We start from the raw sequence: 11,169 nt of genomic DNA on the forward strand, positions 1-11,169 counted from the left end.
CATGTCATGCATGCATACCATATCATGATCATGCCGGTTCTTCTTCCGTAGTTGTAAGCTTTGCATCCAATGTTTGTTGTAGCATTTGCTTCTTCCCGGATAGGATCGCGAAGTGGTGTGGTGAGATACGACGAGTTCTCCGACAAGTTCTTCTTCAACTTTTCACAGGCGAGCCCACCTCCTTCACCTATTTTACATTTTGCTCTCCCTCTCGCTGCTATCCTTATGTTGCGCTTCTCTATCGAGTCACGTGTCCTATTCCACTTGTTTACCATAATAATCCTATATATATCACTCCTTAACCATAGCCGTTGCTTGATGTTTGAGCCTTGCGAGTCGTAGGCGTGTTTAGGCTCTGTTGTTTATCTCGATCTGTTATCGGGAAATGTTGGGTTGTTGGGAAGTTATCACATGCTATATCATTTGTTGGAGATAATCACACTTTACTTTATTGTTAACAACTAAAATTGTAAGCAGAGGCCTCTGTGAGCCCCTTTGCGAAAGGATCGGAACTTTGACTTGCTAATGTCCCCTAGGACCTGAGTTCTTGTTATCTGTTCCGATACTGAGCGCTCTAACCACACGTGGGTATGCTTACCGGGTCTCCCCTCGACCACTGCCGGAATCTACAGCTTTGTCTAGTGGCCACAATTAGTTTGAATGTTTGTTTGTTTCTCTCGGGCGTGCAAGCATGTTTCTTTGTGGTCAGATGATATGATGTTACTTTTGGGGAAGCCGTGAGTGCCTTGTAACCCCGTTGTCTCTTGCACGTTCGTAGGTTGCGGTGCCACTGCGAAGTGGTCATCCCGCTGGGCACTGTCTGACAAGGGATTAACCTGTCAATGCCTACAGATTGTAGACTAGGGTTTTGCTAGAAGTAGAGGGCAAGTAGATCTCGAAAGTTTCAGCCGAAAAGTACTCGCTGATTGTAAAAACTAGGGTTCTGTTGACAATAGATTCGATCCTTTCTTTGTCCCTCGGCTCCCCCTTATATAGGAGGTGGAGCCGAGGATTTCGTAGTATACAAGTTACAGAGTCCGGGAGGATTTCGTACCCATCCCGCAAGATTACAAGTTATATTTCCTAATACAACTCTAGCTTTCCTTACTAACATCTTGGGCTTCCGAATCTTCTTATTCTTCGAGTCCTGGGCCTTCAGTAAACCCCGGGTACCATCTTCGGCAGGCCCATTGGGTATGCCTATGTTAGTAGCCCCCGAGATTTTGCTTGAATCGAAGAATCAAGGGAAATCTCCAACTTGAATCATTCAATAAACTTGTCGAATTTTATCACATATCTTTTGGATACGCAAATACTATATTGTACAGGGATAATGGTAGTTGGGGCTAGTTCATCTGACGGATCAGGTACTAGTTAACTGCTCTAGTGGCAATCCGCAAAAACCTACTTCAAGATCACGTCCCTGGACATGATCTTGGGATACTGGTGTAAACTTCGACAGGTGCCGCTTAAGGTCTTACCATTCTGTCGAGTCCCAGTCATATTTTATCGGGTACCTAACGCGTCTGTTAGGATTTTTCTTCGTATCTGTTGATACGGAAAAAAGTAGCAAACCGCCGTCAGAGACGGTGCCACGCCGCTCAGAACGGATCTGGGGTCTTACCTTCGCAAAGTTTTGCGGCATTCAAAGATTTATTCGCGACTTATAGCGCTCTGAGAATATATTGTCGAGTGCTTTTCGGCTGTTGGAATAGCACATTTTATTGAGTCATATTTGATGACTTATTTTGCCTTCCCGATGGGAGTATATGTAGAGTTATCAGTATAACTCAAAATATACTCACTTCTTTTTTCCTCTCTCTATATTTTTGTATAAATTCATCGGGCACGCGAACAGCGTTCCCGATGGGAGTAGCCCCGAGGCTACAGCCATGGACTTGTGCTTGGTTGTAGGCTCCACAGATTAATATGTTCTGCCGCTATATTGCTATTCCTTCTCGAGCTTTTCATATCTATCGGGTGCGCGACCAGCGCTCCCGATGGGATTAGCCCCCGAGGCTATGAACAAATGCTTGCATTTGATCATAGGCTCTCGCCATTTCTATTTTGTCATACTCGAATTTTTTTCTTTTTTCCAAAGTAGCCCGCGAGCATTTGGGCAAAAACTTGTATTTGATCAAAGGCTCTCGAAATAATCAATAATCTTCTGTTGTCGACAATCTTACCAGGCTTCATAGTCGAGTTTTTCCCCTGCCAAGGTGACATCATTGCTGACGATAGCCACGATTACTGTATCGGGAACATGCGAAAACTGCTTCTCTCTCTGGCTCGTGGGCCCAAATTTCCTATCAAACTAACACGTCGTGCAAGTGGGGAACACACGTCTCCCGCTTTTACTGGCGCATGTAATGTAGGTCCTGCGCTTTCTCGTCTTAATGAAATTACCTTTTACCCCTTGTCTGCGTGTACACCATCTACTCCGCAATTTCTTCATCCAACGGTGCGTCGTTTCACCACACCTGTATTTAAGGTTTTCTTCTTCCTCCATGGACACTTCCACTCGCGCCGCACCTCTGCTCTTCTGCAAAAAATCCTCCATTGCTCCCATTGCCTTCTTGCGCTCACCCACGCTCGTGATGTTCTTCTCCGTTCTAGTTGATGCCACCACGCGCGCGGCTCACCAGGCATAGCACTCCAGAATCCAAGATGGCCGCCGAAGATCTAGAGTGGGAGAGATCCAAGATCTCCGGTTAGAACATGAACCTGCTGAAGAAATGGGGTTCACCAAGAAGGAGAACGCGCTGCGCTTCCCCCACGAGGAGGGCTATCCATCTCCACCAATGGAGTACCAGGTCAGTTTTGTTGACCATCTCATCCGCGGTCTTTCCCCTCCTATCCATGAGTTTCTTCGGGGTCTTCTCTTTGTCTATGGGCTTCAGCTTCATCAGCTGACACCCAATTCTATCTTGCACATGTCGATTTTCATCACATTGTGCGAATGCTTCCTCGGAGTCCAACCTAATTGGGCTTTGTGGAAGCGTATCTTCTGCCTCCGCAGTAATGGCTCCCACGGCGTCGCCTATAACATCGGCGGCGTCGTTATCTATGTTCGCTCTGACGTCGACTACTTCGACGTCAAATTCCCCGATTCCGTCCAAGGGTGGCGCAAGAAGTGGCTTTATGTACACAAAGAAAGCTCCGATTCAGTAGAGTACAACATTGCCCCTTTTGACGGAAAAACCAAGATTCTTCGCCGCCGCTCCTGGGACGCTGAAGCCACCGAAGAAGAGAAATTGGCGACAGATGCGCTGATGACTCGCATCCGTGAGCTTCAGAATACCCGTGGCAAGGAGCTATCAGGTGTCCAAATCATAGCTTACTTCCTTAGGATTAGAGTGCAGCCTCTGCAAGCTCGAAAAAATCCTCTTTGGACTTATGCTGGTGATGAAGACGTCGAGAGGCTCTCTAAAGATCTTCCTGTGAAGGACTTGGAGAAGCTGATTCGAAGAATCTCCAAGCTTAACAAGAAGGACACCATTCCATCTTCTTGCCAAGTTAAGCCATTTTGTAGCACCAATCCCCTTCCCGAGGTAATTTTTCCTTCTGACTATTATATTGTCTTTTCGAATTTTTTGGTATCTGTCGATTATTTGTTTGCTGGCGCTTTTTTACATAATTTTTGTCGATATTCCTTGTTTTTTCCCAGGGCCACCCTGTTCTATCTTCTCTTCCTCCCCTTCCCGAAAGTGGAGAAGTCGAAGAACGGGCCGTTGTCACCGACGACAACCAGGGTACTTCTCGCCCTGAAAGTGAAATTGCGGGTTCCCAAAAATCCGCGGCTTCCCTTGAAAAGGAGAATGAAACTGAGGATACCTCATCGACACGCTCTTCTCTCCCAGCTGCTTCTCCGAAGGGCAAGAGGAAAAGGGATGAGACTGTTGATTCTGGCACCTCCAAAGCCGGTGCCGCACGTGCCGGAGAAACTGCCCCTGATGCTGGGAAGAAAGCTTTTGATCTGTACGAAGCTGCCTTATCTTGTCGCTGTATTTTTTATAGTGGCGATGAAGAGGAGGATGCACCTATTGACGCGGCTGCTCGAACGAGCACGTCCCGTACTTTAGTTGTTTCGGAAGCTCATCCTGATGGCGACGAAACTTCGCCTCCTCAACAAAACATAGAACATCCCACACCAGCTGTAAGCCCCCAAGCTCCTTCGCCGAAGAGAGCTAGGGTAGAATCAGCCAAGGAAACAACCATGTTAGTTGGTTGTTCCTCAACTCCTTTAATGGAAGAAGTAAGTTATTTTCTTCTTTCTATATTGATTTCATTGCTTTTATTTTCCCTCTCTTTATTTCTTCTTGATGTCGAACTTTTTCGCTTCCTATATTGATCTTCTTTTCATGGACATTTCTTCAGCCTTTCATGAAGGAGCTTATCCGCTTCGGTACCCAATTTATCGGGTACTGTGAGTATGCCGCCAAACTTGAAGGTGCCCTCTTTTTCCTTATCTGTCTTTCCTTAACAAGTAAATTCTGTCGCCATTTTTGCTATAATATTTTACTTGTCCTTCTTATTATGGCAGAAAATCTTGCGGAGGCCAACAAACGCGCTGATGCTCTTGCTGTGAAGTTAGAGCAGAGCCACTACAAGAAATATGGTGACTTGCGACCCTTCATATTGGTCACCGGAAGGTCATTGTGCGCCATCTATGACCACACCGTGACCAATAACTGTTGGTCGACAGTTGAGCGTCACTGACGGCGCACGACGACCTTTCTATTTAAATGGTCGTAGAGGACTATGACCAAAATTGATGGTCTGGTCACCAGCAATCTAACATATCCACGTCAGATCCAACGTGGCGAATCCTACGTGGCAGATATGTGACCAAACACAATGGTCGTGATTTGAAATCAGCCCAGTCCAGTTCGGTGCTTTACATGGGCCAAGCCCAACAATTCAGTCTATTCGCATTAGTTTCCTATCAATTTTTGTAAGCTATATGGGCCAAGCCTTTTTATTCTTGGGCCGTAGCATTTTAATCTGTGTCAAAATTTTGGCCTATTTATTATAGGCTCATCGTACTAGGCGGTTCCAACTTGCCAGTTTTCATTTTTCATTGATTCTAATAATCACGTCTTATTTTCCATGTTTTGACAGATTTGTAAGTAAATAATTTAATCAGAACCAATATAACACAGGAAATTCTTTTGATTCAAGAGCCAATTAACAAACAATATATCAGACAATAGTGGTACATTACAATCATGCACAGTTCACGTCCGGTGTCTAGCTACCAAAAGAAAAACAAAAGGCCCAGAAAACAACGAAGCTTCGTCCGAGCACTTCCACTAACGACCAACCCCTGAAAAAACAGAACACCGGAGCAATGCTGTTGTCAATTGGTACACCAATGATTCTAGCAGCAAAAATAATAAAGCATTCATTGCAGGAAGCAGCCAACACAGAGAAGCTGTGCTTGGCTGGAAGGAAATGAAACGTAGTTGAGATGAACTGCTCAAAGAGAGGCCCAGGATGAGCAGCGCACAAAAAAGGTTCCAGAAATGGATGCCCTGTTACCTGACACAATCGTGCTTAACATCCATTGTCCAGGATCTGGTTCATCACAAATAGAAAAAGAGTAATAACAAATAATTTTCTGTACATGCACAGTATATTATGGATTTTGACGAGATGGACTTACCTTGACCTTCTAGAGGTGCTTGTGCCCAGTCATCTCCGGCATCTGTCAGCGATTACCATGCACACATTCGCCTCCTACAACCCAATAACACATGACACATGCAAAGCACAACAATGTACGAAAGAAAATTAGGATGAATCAAGCCATCAATATTCAGTAAAAAAGAGAACATATAAGATGAATGTTCAGTAAAAAGAGAACATATAGGATGAATCAAGCCATCAATGTTCAGTAACAAGAGACATACCGAGCTCACAAGTTCCAGCACCCTCTTCCTGCAGTCCATGACAGTCACTGCACACATCCACGCTATGGAGATGCTGGAGATGATGGCGCAGTCCTCCGAGATGTAGTACACCGGAAGAACGTGCGACAACACCGCCGCGAACTTCCCTCGCCACCAAGGCCCTTGCAGTTTGCCATCTCTACCTATCGCCAGTCCTCACTCAAAACGGAACGCCCCTCACCTAGCACAACAAAGAAGAAAGAAATCAGAATAAATAATGCCTCCGCGGATTTACATGTGCATCAACAATGCTTTGCACTCTTAGAATCCAGCTTACACACAATACGAATCAAATTCATGATCATGCATTAGTTGCTGGCTAAGTACAAGATGTCAACCATATAGGGTCCATGTTTGAAGTGGTGTTCTTGTATATACTAAAAACAATTCAACATGCTTGGTGTACAGCAAAGAGTAGAATCGACACAAGTACAGGAATCTTCACAATAGTTTCTATTCCAATTCTGCAACTATATAGCTATTAATCTACAGTTGCACAGAACTGACAAAGAGAGAACAATATGCATTAAAAGAATGTTTTAGTTACAGAGTTTCCTGCTTATCATGAAAAATAAATGGCAAACATCAACTACACAATTGTGGGGCAAATGACAACTACATAATTAGTAAAACAAGGGATGGAGCATACTAAAGTATGTAGCAACCTAGCATGCACATGCTAAGGATAGGGCCTTTGAAGAGGGCAGAATACAACTAGATAAGTGGAACAAAAATACATGTCCAGGAGCATCCAACAGCTAATCATTGAACTGAACAAACACTGAAAATCCAACAAATATAGATGACCAACATCAACCAACAGATCATTGTATAGTCACTGTCTGGGATCATAAGACATTCCATAAACATTTAGCTTTAATATTAGATATTTCTCATGCAAGCATCCATCAAGATTCTACACCTCCAAACACAGTAATTTAAAACAGTAAGCTACAAGAGAATCAGAAAACAGCCACTGGTTAAAACACATCCTATGGAGGAAGGCAAGAAGTTATTCTGCCAACAAGTGAACATCAAGTCAAATTCTTCTTTTGCAGGTTATCGATTTTTTAACCAGTGTGTAGCAGATAATGAAAGACTAAGTAATGTGTGGTAAATTATAAATATGCTAACTAAAATGTGGCAAATAGTAAAATCCGACCATACCTAGACTACATGAACAACTCACATGAGGACAGAGTTCATTAGATGAACAACACTGTGATCTTGATACAATGGAGACACAAATTGCACAAACAAAATCTGAAAGCTACTAGCAGCTACCTCCACGACCAGGGTTACATTCTCCAGATGAAAGAAAGCCTGCAAATAGATCTACACCCAGCCAGCACATCAGATCCATGCCTAGCCTGCACAAATCGAGCACAACCAATACCAGATCATTGTATGATCCTCTTCTGACTTGGCAATGAAATAGTTTCACATGGCTAGTTCTATTTTTTAATTTGAGAGGATTCAGATGGACATATATAGCAATTCGATCAAAACAGCGAATGCAAAGAACATATGTACTATGCATTTCAGTACCAATGAGAGAGATAACATACTTCTCTCAGCAGATCGCCAATTTGAATATGTGACAGTAACCTCATACAAGATATTTCACACAAAATAAGATATGCTAGTAAATAATATCTAACATTATGGGTCTACTGCCCTAGTAAAATTGGGGATGATGACATGCTACTCAAGTCAAGTATTTCTTTCATATTCTGTTTGTTTAAATGCATCAACTAAATAAGAAGATGTTACTACTATCACAAGCATTGAGCATGCAGCAAGCAAGGCGTGCTTAGTTATATAGTTTTTACACTGGTGGCGCTGGAAACATGGAATCTCAACATGTCAGACTAGATTAAAACTAACTAGCTATATACAAGAACAATCAATTTCCATATGCACCCACTGCCTATGCATAAAACGATTTCAATTTCCCTACTACTAGACACAACAGATATGAAAGAAACAAATTCAAGCAAAGATACACCGGAGGAGTAGAGAACCTCACCGGCAGCAGGAGTTTGGTGAGGTTGATTGCAGCAGAAGGTCGTGGTCGTGGACGTCGCTGGCAGCAGGAGCAGCAGCTTGCCGTGCGGTGGAGGCTGGCCTGGATGGGGAACGACAAGGAGAAGGGGTGGCCGACGCCGGAGCAGTCCTTGGCGCCCGGACGAGGTTGCCGGCGTGTTCCAGTCCCTCGGGTCGCTGGCGTCGGTGACGACCGGGACTCGCTGGCCGGCCGCATCTGCCATGCGCGGTGTAGCCGGTCGCCGATCCGAGTCACCACCGCCCGCTGCCGGGGCGCCGCCGTCGCCACGGACCTCCTGCAGCACCTCCTGGATCACGGGCTAGGGTTTGCTTTGGGGCTGACAATTTGGAGGTTTGATGGGGTGGAATAGAGAGAGGGGGAGGAGGGGATTCGGGGACGAGGATCAGCGCTGCAAGGCGTCGCCGGAGTTGGTCGGGATCTCGGCTGGCGGCGGAGGTGGAGTAAAGTGGAGGGAGGGAGGAGGCGCTGGGGTGGGGGTAGGTCGTGGGGGAGTGGTTCTGTGGGACGGGGTGGGCTCGGGCTGGACGGGGATGTGGCTTTGGACTGGCTCAACATTTCATCTCCCGCTCTCAAGTGCTCAACATTTCATCGCCCGCGTGTGGGCTCGAATTTTTGCCGCAACACTGCCCGGCCCAATTTCGGATTGGCGCGCGAGCCAAAATCCTACGGGATGGTACGCGCGTTTATATTTCGGGATGCTTTCTGGGGAATGGCTGAGATTGTTCCGTGTGACTGATTCATGGATATCTGATTGTCTACACATGTACCGAGCTCTATCTATGTATAATCATGAAGTACATGTGTATCAAAGTAGGTGTGGAATGACATGTTAGTGATATATATCAAATTGACATGTGTCAAATACGTCAGCGACACATTAAGCGGATTGAGATGTAGACCCCATGCATCAGACATTATTAAAATATAAGATTGAAATGTAGGCCCCTCCTTCCAGTGGTAGTTCAAAACTAGTGCTATATACACATCGCAGAGTCAATTGACACATGAACATGACATATAGGTTAAAATTCTAGGGTTGCTGCCTAGTCATTTCAAGTATTCACAAATTAGTAATAACGACCATTTAAATTAGTCGTAATCGGCTAAGAATAAGTCTGCAAACCATATCATCTATTGTATGACCATTTTGTTCAAGGAAATTATGACCTTTCTGGCTAAAATAGTCGTAATGTTTTAGGGTTTTGACCCTTGCAAATGGCATAGGACCATTTACTGTGAAATAGTCATATATTTATGACTAATTCACCCCCGGTCACTATAAGAAGGTCACTAGTTAACATATTTCTTGTAGTGAGCGAAAAAGCTCGCAAGAAAGCTGAAGCAGATGCTGATGCCGTTGAAGATCTTCGAAAAAGACTTCACGACGCGGAAACTTCGCTGAGTGAGCACATAACTCAGAATTCTGCTCGAGAACACGAAATCCTTACTCGCTTGGACTCGCAGAGTCGACGTTTTGTTAGTAAGTGCTCACACCCTTACTGCTTTCTTGTGTCGTCTTTGTTCCCCTTTTCCTTTGATCAACTTTTTTTGTACTTTAAGCAGGGAGAACAAATCAAGAGTATGAGCTGGAAAATCCTGAAGGTGACCAGCTCCTTGATGCGCTTTCTCTTCTTGAAATCCATGGTACTGAAGCCCGTGACGGCCTTGCTGAAGCTAAGATTGGCCTGTCGCGGCTTTTCCCGTATTTTTTCAAGAAGAAGGAGGAACCCACAATTTTTATTGATCTCGCCAAGTGCTTCACTTCCCAAGAGGACCTTGGACTCCAACTTCGCCAAGAAGGGTTGAAAGTTGGTGTCGAAGGTACGATTGCCTTGGTTTGCTGACAGCCAACAAAACGTCGACTGGGCGAGGGTTGGCAACACGGAGGAGATCGAGACGAAGAAGTGACAGTCGCTAATTAAAGCGGCGAAGCCCAATTCGAAGAAAATCCTTGCCACCCTTGGATACAAGCCAACTCCTGCCCCCAGTCCTTCGAAGCCGGAGGTCAAGTAGACCACCTTGATTTTTATTTTGGCTTTTACTCTCTTTTGGCGCTGTCGCCTTAGTAGCTTTGGCGGCAACTGCTTCAGTAGTTCACTAGGGATCCTTCTTTTGTAATAGTCATGTACATACTTTGAGAATCAATGGAAATCTATATTTGCTTGATGATTGATGTCGAAACTTTTATTTTCAGTTGATTTTTGACAACTATACTGAGACTCCTCGTCCTTCCGAAGTTTTTCCTGCTTCTTCCCGTTTGAAGAAAACACATGTCGCTGTCGAATTTATTGAAGATTCATCGAGTAAAGGCTCAGCACAAGACTTGGAAGAACTTCGCCAACAACTTCAATCCACGAAGAAACAGTCACTTATGATAATGGAGCAGTCTCGAAAATCTTCCGAGAGGGAAAAAATTGCGCTTCAACAGGCTCAAGATGCCATAGCTGAAAAGGAAACCGCAGTTGCTGAGGCTGCTGCAGCTTCTGCTCGAGAAAATTTCATGCTTCAGCTGCTGACGGATGCTAGCTTGGATATGACAGGTGTGCTTCATTAACTTAGCCGTACTTCTTTTGTCCTCTTGCTTGTCTTCTCTTTTTCTGCTGATTCTTTCGAAATAGGTTCTTTTTTGGACACTGCTGCCGAAGATGAGCGTGTTGAAGCTTGATCCAATGCGCTTCTCCGACTTGCACGAGGACATGGTTCTAATTTTTGGGGCACACCTGAACGTACCCGCGAGATCGTCAGATTTCAATATCGCGCGCTTCGCGTCCGCGAGTTTCTCGACTTCTATACAAGGACCTTGTCTTTAGTTTACGGCACCATGTTTCCGCGTAATAAAATGCCAGAAACCCTTCCTGCTCTGATGGACAAATTTCGGGATGCTCCTCGAATCCATGGCTTTGTGCGGGCCCAATTAGCTGCTGGCGCAAGGTTTGCTATGATTATGATAAAGATCTGCTACCCGAAGTTAGACGTGGGTCAAATTGTTCCCAAGTGCCTGGCCAAGATGGCGAAAAGGAGGAGGAACTTCGGCAAATATGATGACATTGTCACCCCTGTTGCAGAGGACATGATGGACCAGCTTCTTCGGATGGACGCCGAATTCTTCGTAAAGGGTAGCTATGCTGAACATAGTACTCGTGCTGTGAA

This window comes from Lolium perenne, chromosome 5 (assembly GCF_019359855.2).
Source record: "Lolium perenne isolate Kyuss_39 chromosome 5, Kyuss_2.0, whole genome shotgun sequence".
NCBI lineage: Eukaryota > Viridiplantae > Streptophyta > Magnoliopsida > Poales > Poaceae > Lolium > Lolium perenne.